At 65.8% G+C, this 14292-nt stretch overlaps 1 pseudogene; it reads right to left on the bottom strand.

The window, feature by feature from the left end:
- Positions 1-708: 708 nt before the first annotated feature.
- LOC148590586 (3',5'-cyclic-AMP phosphodiesterase 4A-like) lies at positions 709-13377 on the bottom strand (annotated as a pseudogene).
- Positions 13378-14292: the final 915 nt, after the last annotated feature.

Raw genomic sequence — 14292 nt, 5'->3', positions numbered from 1 at the left:
ATTGGGGGGGGGGGTCTTAAAAAGACCAAAAAAAACTCAAAAAACACACAAAAAATATTATATATATCTGTATATATATATGTATGTGGATATATTCCTGGGGGGGGCACCCCCTGCCCCCCCGGGGCCCAGCGGAGCTATTCCCGCTATGTACAGAAACGCCCCCCCCAATACAAAAATAAAACCTCTGCCGCCCCCCCCCCCAAATCCTGCCCCCCCCAAATGCTACAGAACCGAGTGGGGGGGCGGTGGGACCCCCCCCAAATTCACCGTGGGGGGGGGGGCACGTTATTGCTTCACCTCTATGGGGCTGGGGGGACCCCCCCCGAACCAGGGGGCAGGGGAAGACTTGGGGGGGGGGCCCAGTGTCCTGCCCCCCCCCCAGGGACCACCCGGGGGGGGGGACCTCCAAACACCCCAAACTGCCCCCCCCGTATATAAATATGCAATTTTGGGGGATTTATACGGATTTGCTCATTTTCCCACATTGGAGGGCACGTTTTTTGGGGGGGAACCTTTTTTTTTTTTTTTTTTTTGCCTTTAACACCTTTTTTTAAGCAAAATAGCAAAAAAAATAATCCCCCCCCCCCCCAGGAAAATAATTGGCCCCCAGCCCAAATAAAACCCCATAAAAATGAAAATTAAATCAGGATAAAATAAAATTCCTGCTGCTGGGGGGGTCTAGGTGGCACCGTCCCCGTCCCCGGCGGGGAGGGGGGGTGTCGCGGGCGGCGCTCCGGTACCAATCCCGGTTTTCCTGCAGCGCTTCCAGGATTTCCCGCGCGTCCGGATGCACCAGCTCTGCCCAGGCCTCCCAGAGCGGCAGCACCACGAAGTCGATGAAGCCGACCTGGATGGGGGACACGGGGGTGACAAGGGGACAGGGGGGTGACAATGAGGGGACAGGGTGACAATGGGGGATAGGGTGATGGGGGAGACAGGGTGATGGGGGGTGACAAGGGGACAGGGGGTGACAATGGGACAGGGGGGTGACAATGGGGGGGGACAAGGTGACAATGGGGGAGGCAGGGGGGTGACAAGGGGACAGGGGGTGAAAATGGGGGACAGGGGGTGACAATGGGGGATAGGGTGACGGGGGGGGACAGGGTGATGGGGGGGACAAGGTGACAATGGGGGGTGACAAGGGGACAGGGAGTGACAATGGGGGGGGACAAGGTGACAATGGGGGGGACACGGGGGTGACAAGGGGACAGGGGGTGAAAATGGGGGACAGGGGGTGACAATGGGGGATAGGGTGACGGGGGGGACAGGGTGATGGGGGGGACAGGGTGATGGGGGGTGACAAGGGGACAGGGAGTGACAATGGGGGGGACAAGGTGACAATGGGGGGGACAGGGGGGTGACAAGGGGACAGGGGGTGAAAATGGGGGACAGGGGGTGACAATGGGGGATAGGGTGACGGGGGGGACAGGGTGATGGGGGGGACAGGGTGATGGGGGGTGACAAGGGGACAGGGAATGACAATGGGGGACAGGGTGACAATGGGGGACAGGGTGACGGGGGCACAGGGGGACAGGGGGTGACAGGGCAGGACAGGGTGATGGGGGTGGCAAGGTGACAGTGGGTGACAATGGGGGATAGGGTGATGGGGGGGACAGGGTGATGGGGGGTGACAAGGGGACAGGGAGTGGCAATGGGGGGACAGGGTGACAATGAGGGGGACAGGGGGACCGGGGGGGTGACAAGGGGACAGGGGGTGACAATGGGGGACAGGGTGATGGGGGGGACGGGGTGATTGGTGGGATGGGGGGACACAAGATGACAGGGAGCGACAATAGGGGGACAGGGTGACAGCAGGGTGACAAGGAGGGGACAGGGTGTTTGGGGGGACAGGGTGATGGGGATTGACAAGGGGGGGACAAGGTGATGGGGTGACAATGGGGGACAGGGTGACAGGGGGTGACAGGGCAGGACAGGGTGATGGGGGGACAGAGTGATGGGGGGACAAGGTAGGGACAAGGTGGCAGGGTGGGACAGGGGATAGGGGGGTGACAAGGTGACAAGGGGTGACAATGGGGGACAGGGTGATGGGGGGACAGAGTGATGGGGGTAACAAGGGGACAGGGAGTGACAATGGGGGGACAAGGTGACAATGGAGGGGACAGGGGGCGACAATGGGGGACAGGGTGACAGGGGGACAAAGTGATGGGGGGACAAGGTAGGGACAAGGTGGCAGGGTGGGACAGGGGATAGGGGGGTGACAAGGTGACAGGGGGTGACAATGGGGGACAGGGTGATGGGGGAACAGAGTGATGGGGGTAACAAGGGGACAGGGGGTGACAATGGGGGGACAAGGTGACAATGGGGGGACAGGGGGCGACAATGGGGGACAGGGTGACAGGGGGACAGAGTGATGGGGGGACAAGGTAGGGACAAGGTGGCAGGGTGGGACAGGGGATAGGGGGGTGACAAGGTGACAAGGGGTGACAATGGGGGACAGGGTGATGGGGGAACAGAGTGATGGGGGTAACAAGGGGACAGGGGGTGACAATGGGGGGACAAGGTGACAATGGGGGGACAGGGGGCGACAATGGGGGACAGGGTGACAGGGGGACAGAGTGATGGGGGGACAAGGTAGGGACAAGGTGGCAGGGTGGGACGGGGGGATAGGGGGGTGACAAGGTGACAGAGGGTGACAATGGGGGACAGGGTGATGGGGGAACAGAGTGATGGGGGTAACAAGGGGACAGGGGGTGACAATGGGGGGACAAGGTGACAATGGGGGGACAGGGGGCGACAATGGGGGACAGGGTGACAGGGGGACAGAGTGATGGGGGGACAAGGTAGGGACAAGGTGGCAGGGTGGGACGGGGGGATAGGGGGGTGACAAGGTGACAGAGGGCGGCAATGGGGGGACAGAGTGATGGGTGACAAGGTGACAGGGGGTAACAATGGGGGGATAGGGTGACAGGGGACAGGGTGACGGTGGGGTGACAGGGTGACAAGGAGGTGATGGGGGGGCGACAGGGGGGTGACAGGAGGGTGACAGGGACCCTGGGGTGTCCCTGGGGTGTCCCGGTACCTGCGCGGCCTCCACGGAGGCGGCGTGCGTGTCGCAAAGAGGGCTCACGGCCAGGCCCCGCGCGGGGACAGGGAGGTGACAGGGAGGTGACAGGGAGGTGACAGGGTGACAAGGTGACACAATGATGACAGGGTGACACAATGATGACATGGAGGTGACACGGGGGTGACACGGGGTACCCCCGTACCTGGGCAGCCTCCACGGAGGCGGCGCGCGCGTCGCACAGCGGGCTCACGGCCAGGCCCCGCGCGGGGACGGGAAGGTGACAGGGAGGTGACACAATGATGACATGGAGGTGACACAATGATGACATGGAGGTGACACAGGGGTGACACGGGGTACCCCGGTACCTGGGCAGCCTCCACGGAGGCAGCGCGCGCGTCGCACAGGGGGTTCACGGCCAGGCCCCGCGCGGGGACAGGGAGGTGACAGGATGACACGATGATGACAGGGAGGTGACAGGGTGACAGGAGGGTGACATGGAGGTGACACGGAGGTGACACAGGGGTACCCCGGTACCTGCGCGGCCTCCACGGAGGCGGCGCGCGCGTCGCACATGGGGCTCACGGCCAGGCCCCGCGCGCGCTCCCGCTCGCCCTGCCGGAAGCGCTCCGCCATGACGCGCGCGCTCCATTGCCGCGACAGCGCCAGCGGCTTCGCCGGGTTGCTCAGGTCGGCGCAGTGCACCAGGCTGCGCAGGACCTGCGGGGACAGCGGGGGGACACGGTCACGTATGGGGGGGACACGGTCACGCTATGGGGGGGACATGGTCACACTATGGGGGGGGGGACAGTCACACTGCAGCTGGGACATGGTCACACTATGGTGGGGACATGGTCACGCTGCAGTGGGGACACGGTCACAACATGGTGGGGGACACAGTCACACCATGGCAGGGATGCAGTGGGGACACGGTCACACCGCGGTGGGGGGACAGTCACACTGCAGCTGGGACACGGTCACATCATGGCAGGGACACGGTCACACCACAGTGGGGACACAGTCACGCTATGGTGGGGACATGGTCACACCACGGCAGGGACATGGTCACACTGCAGCAGGGACACGGTCACGCTATGGTGGGGACATGGTCACATCACAGCAAGGGAACGGTCACGCTGCAGTGGGGACACGGTCACACTATCATGGGGACATGGTCACATTGCAGTAAGGACACAGTCACACCACAGCAGGGACACGGTCACACTATCGTGGGGACACGGTCACACCATGGCAGGGATGCGGTGGGGACACAGTCACACCGCGATGGGAGGACGGTCACACTGCAGTGGGGACACGGTCACACTATGGTGGGGACACAGTCACACCGCAGCGCGGACACGGTCACGCCATGCTGGGGACACAGTCACACTGCAGCAGGGACACAGTCACACCACGCAGGGACACGGTCGCACCAGGGCAGGGACATGGTCATGCCATGGTGGGGACACGGTCACACCATGGCGAGGACACGGTCACACTATGGTGGGGACATGGTCACACTGTGGTGGGGACACGGTCACACTGCAGCAGGGACACAGTCACACCACGGAGGGACACGGTCGCACCAGGGCAGGGACATGGTCATGCCATGTTGGGGACACAGTCACACCAGGGCGAGGACACGGTCATGCCATGGTGGGGACACGGTCGCGTCGCGGTGGGGACACGGTCACACCAGGGAGGGGATGGCAGGGGAGACGTGGGGGCAGCCCCTGGAGGGAAGGACCATGGAGCATCCCAGGACAAGGATGTTCCATGGAGCATCCCCAGGAGCATCCCAGGACAGGGCTGTTCCATGGAACAACCCCGGGAGCATCCCAGCACAGGGATGAGCCATGGAGCATCCCAAGGAGCATCCCAGGACAGGGATGGACCATGGAGCATCCCAAGGAGCATCCCAGGACAGGGATGAGCCATGGAGCATCCCAAGGAGCATCCCAGGACAGGGATGGACCATGGAGCAACCCGAGGAGCATCCCAGGACAGGGATGTTCCATGGAGCATCCCAAGGAGCATCCCAGGACAGGCATGGACCATGGAGCAACCCGAGGAGCATCCCAGGACAGGGATGGACCATGGAGCATCCCAAGGAGCATCCCAGGACAGGCATGGACCATGGAGCATCCCAAGGAGCATCCCAGGACAGGGATGAGCCATGGAGCATCCCTAGGAGCATCCTAGGACAGGGATGGACCATGGAGCATCCCAAGGAGCATCCTAGGACAGGGATGAGCCATGGAGCATCCCTAGGAGCATCCCAGGACAGGCATGGACCATGGAGCATCCCAAGGAGCATCCCAGGACAGGCATGGACCATGGAGCATCCCTAGGAGCATCCCAGGACAGGGATGGACCATGGAGCATCCCTAGGAGCATCCCAGGACAGGGATGTTCCATGGAGCATCCCCAGGAGCATCCCAGGACAGGGATGGACCATGGAGCATCCCTAGGAGCATCCTAGGACAGGGATGAGCCATGGAGCATCCCAAGGAGCATCCCAGGACAGGGATGGACCATGGAGCATCCCTAGGAGCATCCTAGGACAGGGATGAGCCATGGAGCATCCCAAGGAGCATCCTAGGACAGGGATGTTCCATGGAGCATCCCAAGGAGCATCCCAGGACAGGGATGAGCCATGGAGCATCCCCTGGAGCATCCCAGGACAGGGATATTCCATGGAGCATCCCAGGACAAGGATGTTCCACGGAGCATCTCCTGGAGCACCCCAGGCCCGGGCTGTCCCCGCGTCACCTGCATCCGCTCCGCGTAGGTGTCCAACAACAGCGTTCCGGAGCTCGTCACCCTCTTGGCCTCCACCACGGCCTTGAGCTCGCCCAGGAGCCCCTTGTGCTTGGACATGTCCGTGGCCAACACCTGCACGAGGGGGACAGGGGGGGTCACGGTGACACCGGGTGACACAACAGCCCCCCGGCGCGTCCCCCACCATGTCGATGACCATCCGGCGCAGGCGGCGCCGCTGGCGCCCGCTCAGGCTCTGCAGGATGTCACAACCGTCGCCCTGCAACAGGCGGAAACCCACGGCCAGGTGGTGGTTCTCCAGCACCGACTCGTCGTTGTAGAGCAGGGCCAGCTCCGAGTCTGCGCCGGGGAGGGGGACGTCAGCGGCCCCGGGTCACCCCGCGGTGTCCCCGGTGTCACCCCGCGGTGTCACCCGCGGTGTCACCCGCGCTCACTCGTGTTGATGAGGAACTGGTTGGACACGCCGGGGTGGTCGACGTCGTGGATGGCGGCGGCGAAGAGGGCGGCCAGGACCTCCAGGTCGGTGAACACGGGCTGGGGGACGCGGGGACGCGGTCGTCACCACCGCGAGGGACAACGGGAGGGACAACGGGGCGGGGGGGGGGTGTTGGGACCCCAAGTGTGGGGACTCCAAGTGTGGGGATGCTGTTACCTGGGGACCACAACACCCGGACACCCCAACACCCGGAGCCCCCGAATCCCAGAGCTCCCAGCACTCGAACATCCCAACGCCCAGAGCGCCCAACACCCGGACACCCCAACTCCTGGAGTTCCAACTCCCAGAGCTCCCAACACCTGGACATACCAACACCGGGAGCTGCCAACACTCGGACATCCCAACACCTGGACACCCCAACACCCAGAGCTCCCAATACCTGGACATGTCAACACATGGACACCCCAACACCTGGACACACCAAGAGCAAGAGCTCCCAACACCCAGACACTCCAACACCCGGAGCTCCCAACACTCGGACATCCCAACACCTGGACACCCCAACACCCGGACACACCAACACCCGGAGCCCCCAACACCCAGAGCTCCAACCCCAACACTGGGAGCTCCCAACACCTGCACATGACAAACCTGGGAGTTCCCAACACCCGGACACCCCAACACCCGGGCATCCCAACACCCGGACACCCCAGCACCCGGAGCTCCCACCACCTGGACACGCCAACACCTGGACACCCCAACACCCGGACGCCCCAACACCCGAACACGCCAACACCTGGAGCTCCCACCACCTGGACACCCCAACACCTGGACACCCCAGCACCTGGAGCTCCCAACACCCGGAGCCCCCAAAACCCGGACACCACAACACCCAGACACCCCAGCACCTGGACACGCCAGCACCTGGACATGCCAACACCCGGACACACCAACACCTGGAACTCCCACCACCTGGACACGCCAACACTGGGAGCTCCCAACACCCAGACACCGCAACACCCGGAGCCCCCAAAACCTGGACACCCCAACACCTGGACACCCCAGCACCCGGACACGCCAACACCTGGACATGCCAACACTCAGAGCTCCCAACACCCGGATACCCCAACTCCTGGAGCTCCAACTCTCAGAGCTCCCAACACCTGGACATGCCAACACTGGGAGCTCCCAGCACCCAGACACCCCAACACCCAGACACCCCAACACCCGGATACCCCAACACCTGGAGCCCCCAACACCTGGACACCCCAACACCCGGAGCTCCCACCACCTGGACAGGCCAACACTGGGAGCTCCCACCACCCGGACACCCCAACACAGAGAGCCCACAACACCCGGATACCCCAACACCCGGAGCCACCACCACCTGGACATGCCAACGCTGGGAGCTTCCAACACCCAGACACCCCAACACCCGGACACCCCGACACCCGGACGCCCCAGCACCCGGACACCCCAACATCTGGACACCCCAACACCTCGACACCCCAAAACCTGGAGCCCCCAACACCCGGAGCTCCCACCACCTGGACACGCCAACACTGGGAGCTCCCAACACCTGGACACCCCAACACCCGGGCACCCCAAAACCTGGACACCCCAACACCTGGACACCCCAGCACCCGGACACCCCAATACCCAGACACCCCAACACCTGCGCACCCCAAAACCCGGACACCCCAACACCCGGACACCCCAATACCCAGACACCCCAACACCTGGAGCTCCCACCACATGGACACGCCAACACTGGGAGCTCCCAACACCCAGACACCCCAACACCCGGACACGCCAACACCCGGACACCCCAACACCTGGAGCTCCCACCACCTGGACACGCCAACACTGGGAGCTCCCAACACCCAGACACCCCAACACCTGGACACCCCAACACCTGGACACCCCAACACCCGGACACCCCAACACCTGGACACCCCAATACCTGCAGCTCCCACCATGTGGACACGCCAACACTGGGAGCTCCCAACACCCAGACACCCCAACACACAGACACCACAAAACCTGGACACCCCAACACAGAGAGCCCCTAACACCCGGACACCCCAACACCTGGAGCTCCCAACACCCGGACACGCCAACACCCAGACACCCCAACACTCAGCCACCCCAACACCCAGCCACCCCAACACCCAGACACCCCAACACTCAGCCACCCCAACACCTGGACACCCCAACACCCGGACACTCCACCATCCAACCACCCCAACACCCGGCCACCCCAACACCCGGACACGCCAACACCCGGACGCCCCAACACCCGGACGCCGGGGCCCCGCGGGCTCACGCCGAGGGCCGGGCTGGCCAGCAGCACGTGTGCGCTGTGCACCACGTCAGCCGCGTGCAGACTGTTGTGGTAGGCGACGTCGGCGCGGTAGTGCCGCTCCAGCGCCGCCGCGAAGCGCAACAGCGTCACCGGCGCGATCCCGAACGTCCGTGGCAGCCCCCGCTCCTGCGGGAGAGCGCGGATCAGCATCCCGGGAAACCGGGATCCATCCCGGGATCCCGAACGGTCCCGCGGGAGAGTGCGGATCAGCATCCCGGGAAACTGGGATCCATCCCGGGATCCCGAACGTCCGCGGCAGCCCCTGCTCCTGCGGGAGAGCGCGGATCAGCATCCCGGGAAACCAGGATCCATCCCGGGATCCCGAACGTCCGCGGCAGCCCCCGCTCCTGCAGGAGAGCATGGATCAGCATCCCGGGAAACTGGGATCCATCCCAGGATCCCGAACGCTCCTGCGGGAGAATGCGGATCAGCATCCCGGGAAACTGGGATCCATCCCAGGATCCCGAACGCTCCCGCAGGAGAGTGCGGATCAGCATCCCCGGAACCAGGATCCTGGGATCCCCAACGTCCGTGGCAGCCCCCGCTCCTGCGGGAGAGCATGGATCAGCATCCCGGGAAACTGGGATCCATCCCAGGATCCCGAACGCTCCCGCGGGAGAGCACAGATCAGCATCCCGGGAAACTGGGATCCATCCCAGGATCCCGAACGCTCCTGCAGGAGAGCACGGATCAGCATCCCGGGAAACTGGGATCCCGGCATCCCGAACCCTCCTGCGGGAGAGTGTGGATCAGCATCCCCAAAACTGGGATCCCGGGATCCCCGATGCTCCCTGCAGGAGAGCACACGGATCAGCATCCCCAAAACTGGGATCCCGGGATCCCGACATCCATGGCAGCCTGCCGGGGAGAGCGCATGGATCTCCATCGCCCCTAAACCGGGATCCCAGGATCCCAAATGTCCTCAACAGCTCTTGCTCCTGTCGGGAAAGCGAATGGATCAGCACCCCCCACACACACCAGGATCCCGGGATCCGGAATGTCTGCAGCAGCTCCCGCTCCTTCCGGAAGAGCGAATGGATCCACTATCCCCTAAATCAGGATCCCGGGATCCCGAATGTCTGCAGCAGCTCCCGCTCCTTCCGGAAGAGCGAATGGATCCACTATCCCCTAAATCAGGATCCCGGGATCCCGAATGTCTGCAGCAGCTCCCGCTCCTTCCGGAAGAGCGAATGGATCCACTATCCCCTAAATCAGGATCCCGGGATCCCGAATGTCTGCAGCAGCTCCCGCTCCTTCGGGAGAGCGAACGGATCCGCGCCGTGCCCTAAACCGGGATCCCGGGATCCCGAATGGCCGCGTCAGCTCCCGGGGCGCAGGGAACGGATCCGCGCCCCTTCCCGGTGCCCCCCTACCCCGCGAGGGGCCCAGGCGTCACGGGCGCAACACCTGGAAGACGCTGTAGAGGATGCAGCTGAGGCGACGCGGTTGTTGGAGTACTCGGACACGCGGAAGATGTCCAGGCCCCACTTGTTGAGGCTGTCCAGCTCCTGCGGGAGCGGGATACGGATAGAGCGGGATCCGGATAGAGCGGGATACGGATACAGCGGGATACGGATACAGCGGGATACGGATAGAGCGGGATACGGATACAGCGGGATACAAATAGAGCGGGATACGGATAAAGCGGGATACGGATAGAGCGGGGATACGGATACAGCGGGATACGGATACAGGATCCGGATAGAGCGGGATACGGATAAAGCGGGATCCAGATACAGCGGGATACGGATACAGCGGGATACGGATACAGCGGGATACGGATAGAGCGGGATCCGGATACAGCGGGATACGAATACAGCGGGATACGGATACAGCGGGATACGGATAGAGCGGGATACGGATAAAGCGGGATACGGATACAGCGGGATACGGATAGAGCGGGATCCGGATACAGCGGGATACGGATACAGCGGGATACGGATACAGCGGGATACGGATAGAGTGGGATCCGGATAGAGCGGGATACGGATAAAGCGGGATCCGGATACAGCGGGATACGGATAGAGCGGGATCCGGATACAGCGGGATCCGGATACAGCGGGATACGGATAGAGCGGGATACGGATACAGCGGGATACGGATACAGCGGGATCCGGATACAGCGGGCTCCCCTCCCGGCGGCGTTCCCGGGCTCCCCTCCCAGCGGCGTTCCCGGCGTTCCCGGCTCACCTTTCCCAGCAGCTCCTCCTGCTCCGTGCTGACGCCGAAGCGGGGGACGCCGGGGGGGGACGGCGGCTGCTCCCGCTCCTTGGGGCTGGGGGGGGGGATCTCCGCCTCGTTCCGCTTCTCTGGGAACAGGGATTGGGATGGGGATGGTCAGGACATGGCGCCGGGGGGGCGGGAAGGACCCAGGGGTCCGGGAGGGGACACGGATGCCCAGGGGGGGGACCTGGGCACCCAGGAGGGGACCTGGGTATCTGGGGGGGGGCCCAGGCATCCGGGAGGGGACCTGGACACTCAGGAGGGGATCTGGGCATCCTGGGGGGGGCCCAGGCGTCCTGGGGGGGACCTGGGTGTCCTGAGGGGGGACCTGGGCATCTGAGAGGGGACTGGGGCATCCAGGATGGGACCTGGGCATCCAGGGGGGGACCTGGACACTCAGGAGGGGACCCAGGTGTCCTAGGAGGGACCCAGGCACCCAGGAGGGGACCTGGACACTCAGGAGGGGATCTGGGCATCCTGGGGGGGCCCAGGCGTCCTGGGGGGGGGCCTGGGTGTCCTGGGGGGGGACCTGGGCACCCAGGGGGGGGACCTGGGCATCTGAGAGGGGACCGGGGCATCCAGGATGGGACCTGGGCATCCAGGGGGGGACCTGGGTGTCCTGGGGGGGACCCAGATGTCCTGGGGGGGACCTGGGCACCCAGGAGGGGACCTGGACACTCAGGAGGGGACCCAGGTGTCCTGGAGGGGACCTAGAAACCCAGGAGGGGACCTGGACGCTCAGGAGGGGCCCCGGGCATCCTGGGGGGGACCTGGGCATCCAGGAGGGGGGTCCAGGCATCCCGGGGGGGACCTGGGCATCCGGGGGGGGACCTGGGCAACCAGGAGGGGGACCTGGGCAACCAGGAGGGGACCCGGGCATCCAGGAGGGGGTCCAGGCGTCCTGGGGGGACCTGGGCACCAAGGAGGGGACCGGGGCAACCAGGAGGGGACCCGGGTGTCCTGGAGCGGACTCAGGTATCCAGGAGGGGACCTGGGCATCCAGGAGGGGACCTGGGGGTCCTGGGGGGGACCCGGGCATCCGGGTGGGGGGACCTGGACACCCAGGAGGGGACACAGATGCCCGGGGGGACCTGGGCACCAAGGAGGGGACCTGGGCACCAAGGAGGGGACCCAGGCGTCCTGGAGCGGACTCAGGTATCCAGGAGGGGACCTGGGCATCCAGGGGGGGACCCGGGTGTCCTGGGGGGGCCCAGGCGTCCTGGGAGGGGGGGCCCAGGCGTCCGGCGGGCACTCACCGAGGAAGGGGCCGGGGATGAACTCGGACACCCGGTTCCCGGTGCTCTCGGAGAGGTGGCCGAGCTCCCGGTTCAGCATCCGCTTGAACTGGGGGGGGGGGGGATCGGGATAACGGCGGGGGGGGGGGGGGATCAGGGGGTGCCCCATCCCTGGCCATAATATGGGGTGACCCCCCCCCCCCCACCAGCCCCACATGTGGCCCCCCCAGCCCCACGGCGCTGCGGGGGGGGCGGGGGGGTGTTGTACCCCCCCCCCCCCCGGGATGCCGAGGGGCCCAGGAGTCCTGCCCCCCCCCCCCATCCCGAGTCCTCCCTGTCCTTGAGCGGATCCCGGATGCTGCCCCCCCCCCCGCCCCCCCCCGGCCGTGACTCATCCCCGGCAGCCACTGCGGCCGGGGGGGGGGCCGGGGGGGTCCGTCCCCCCCCCCCGGGTATTCTATGGGGTCCAGGTATCCGGACCCCCCCCCCCGCAACATGGGGGGGGGGCCCAGGCGTCCGGGCTGCCCCCCCAGACCCACAAGAGAGGGGTCGCCCCCCCCCCCCAAACTGGGGGCTCCGGGGGGGGGGAGGAGCAGAGTTGCCCCCCCCCATCTGCCCCAATGCCCCAGATTGGAGGGGGGGGGGGGTTGGAGCATCCCTCCCGGCCCCAGCCAATCAGGGCCGGCCGCCCCGTTGCCATGACGACCGCCGGCTCCATAGCAACCACCCCATCCCCGAGCCCTCCTGGGGGGGGACGGAGTTTAACCCCCCCCCCGGCCCCAGAATCCATCACGTGACCCCCCCCCATGAGCTGAACCCCCCCCCCAAACCCACAACAACAGGGAAACGGGGGGCCCAATCCCCCCCCCCCCCCGGGTCTCCGCCCCCCCCCCGGACGCCTGGGCCCCCCCGGGTTGGGGGGGGGGGTCCTGGGGGTGCCGGGGGGGGGGTTGCGGCCCTGCCCCCCCAAGAGAGAACGGGGGGGCCCGACCCCCCCCCCTCCCGGATCTCTCCCCCCCCCCCGGACGCCTGGGCCCCCCCGGGTTTGGGGGGGGGGGTCCTGGGGGTGCCGGGGGGGGGGGGTCGCGGCCCCGCCCCCCCCAAGAGAGAACGGGGGGACCCAACCCCCCCCCCCCCGGGTCTCTCCCCCCCCCTCCCGGGTCTTCCCCCCCCCCCTCCCGGACACCTGGGCCCCCCCGGGTTGGGGGGGGTCCTGGGGGGGGGTCGCGCCCCCCCCCCCCCTTACCTGGTCCCACCAGCCCAGCAGGCGCCGCTGGGCGCAGCCCTCGCACAGCAGATCCACGAGGGGCATCGTGGGGACGTCCCCGCGTGGGGGGGGGCACGGGGGGGGGCAGGGCTCGGGGACCCCCCCCCCTTGATGCTCCCGTTCGGGGGGTGCCTATGGGGGGGTCCCGGGCATGGCGGGGGGGGGGGGTGCGGAGCCCCTGGGGGGGGTCACTCACATGGTGGGGGGGGGGTGGGGGGGGTCAGCGGGAGCCTGCGGAGCCCATGGGGGGGGGGATGAAGGGGATGGAATGGGAATGCGATGGGATGCGGGGGGGTGCAATGGGGTACGGGGGGGATGCAATGGGAATGCGATGGGATGCCGGGAGGGGATGCAATGGGATACGAGGCGATTGGGGAGGGGGGGGTTGCAATGGGGGGGGTTGCAATAGGGGGTGCAATGGGGGGTGCAATAGGGGTTGCAATGGGGGGTTGCAATGGGGGGGTTGCAATGGGGGGGTGCAATAGGGGGTTGCAATGGGGGGGTGCAATAGGGGGTTGCAATGGAGGGATGCAATGGGGAGGTTGCAATGGGGGGGGTTCAATGGGGGTTGCAATGGGGGGGTGCAATGGGGGGGTTCAATGAGGGGTGCAATGGGGGGGTTCAATGGGGGGGTTGTAATAGGGGGTTGCAATGGGGGGGTTCAATGGGGGGTTGCAATGGGGGGGTGCAATAGGGGGGTGCAATAGGGGGGTTGCAATGGGGGGTGCAATGGGGGGGTTGCAATAGGGGGGTGCAATGGGGGGGGTTGCAATAGGGGGTTGCAATGGGGGGGTGCAATGGGGGGGTTCAATGGGGGGGTGCAATAGGGGGTTTGCAATGGGGGGGTTGCAATGGGGGGGTGCAATGGGGGGTGCAATGGGGGGTTGCAATGGGGGGGTGCAATGGGGGGGTTCAATGGGGGGTGCAATAGGGGGTTTGCAATGGGGGGGTTGCAATGGG

This window comes from Tinamus guttatus, unplaced genomic scaffold, assembly GCF_059628265.1.
Source record: "Tinamus guttatus ecotype Peru unplaced genomic scaffold, ASM5962826v1 Tinamus_guttatus_pri_ptg001236l, whole genome shotgun sequence".
NCBI lineage: Eukaryota > Metazoa > Chordata > Aves > Tinamiformes > Tinamidae > Tinamus > Tinamus guttatus.
The sequence above is the reverse complement of the archived record's forward strand: the minus strand, read 5'-3'. Positions and strand labels throughout refer to the sequence as shown.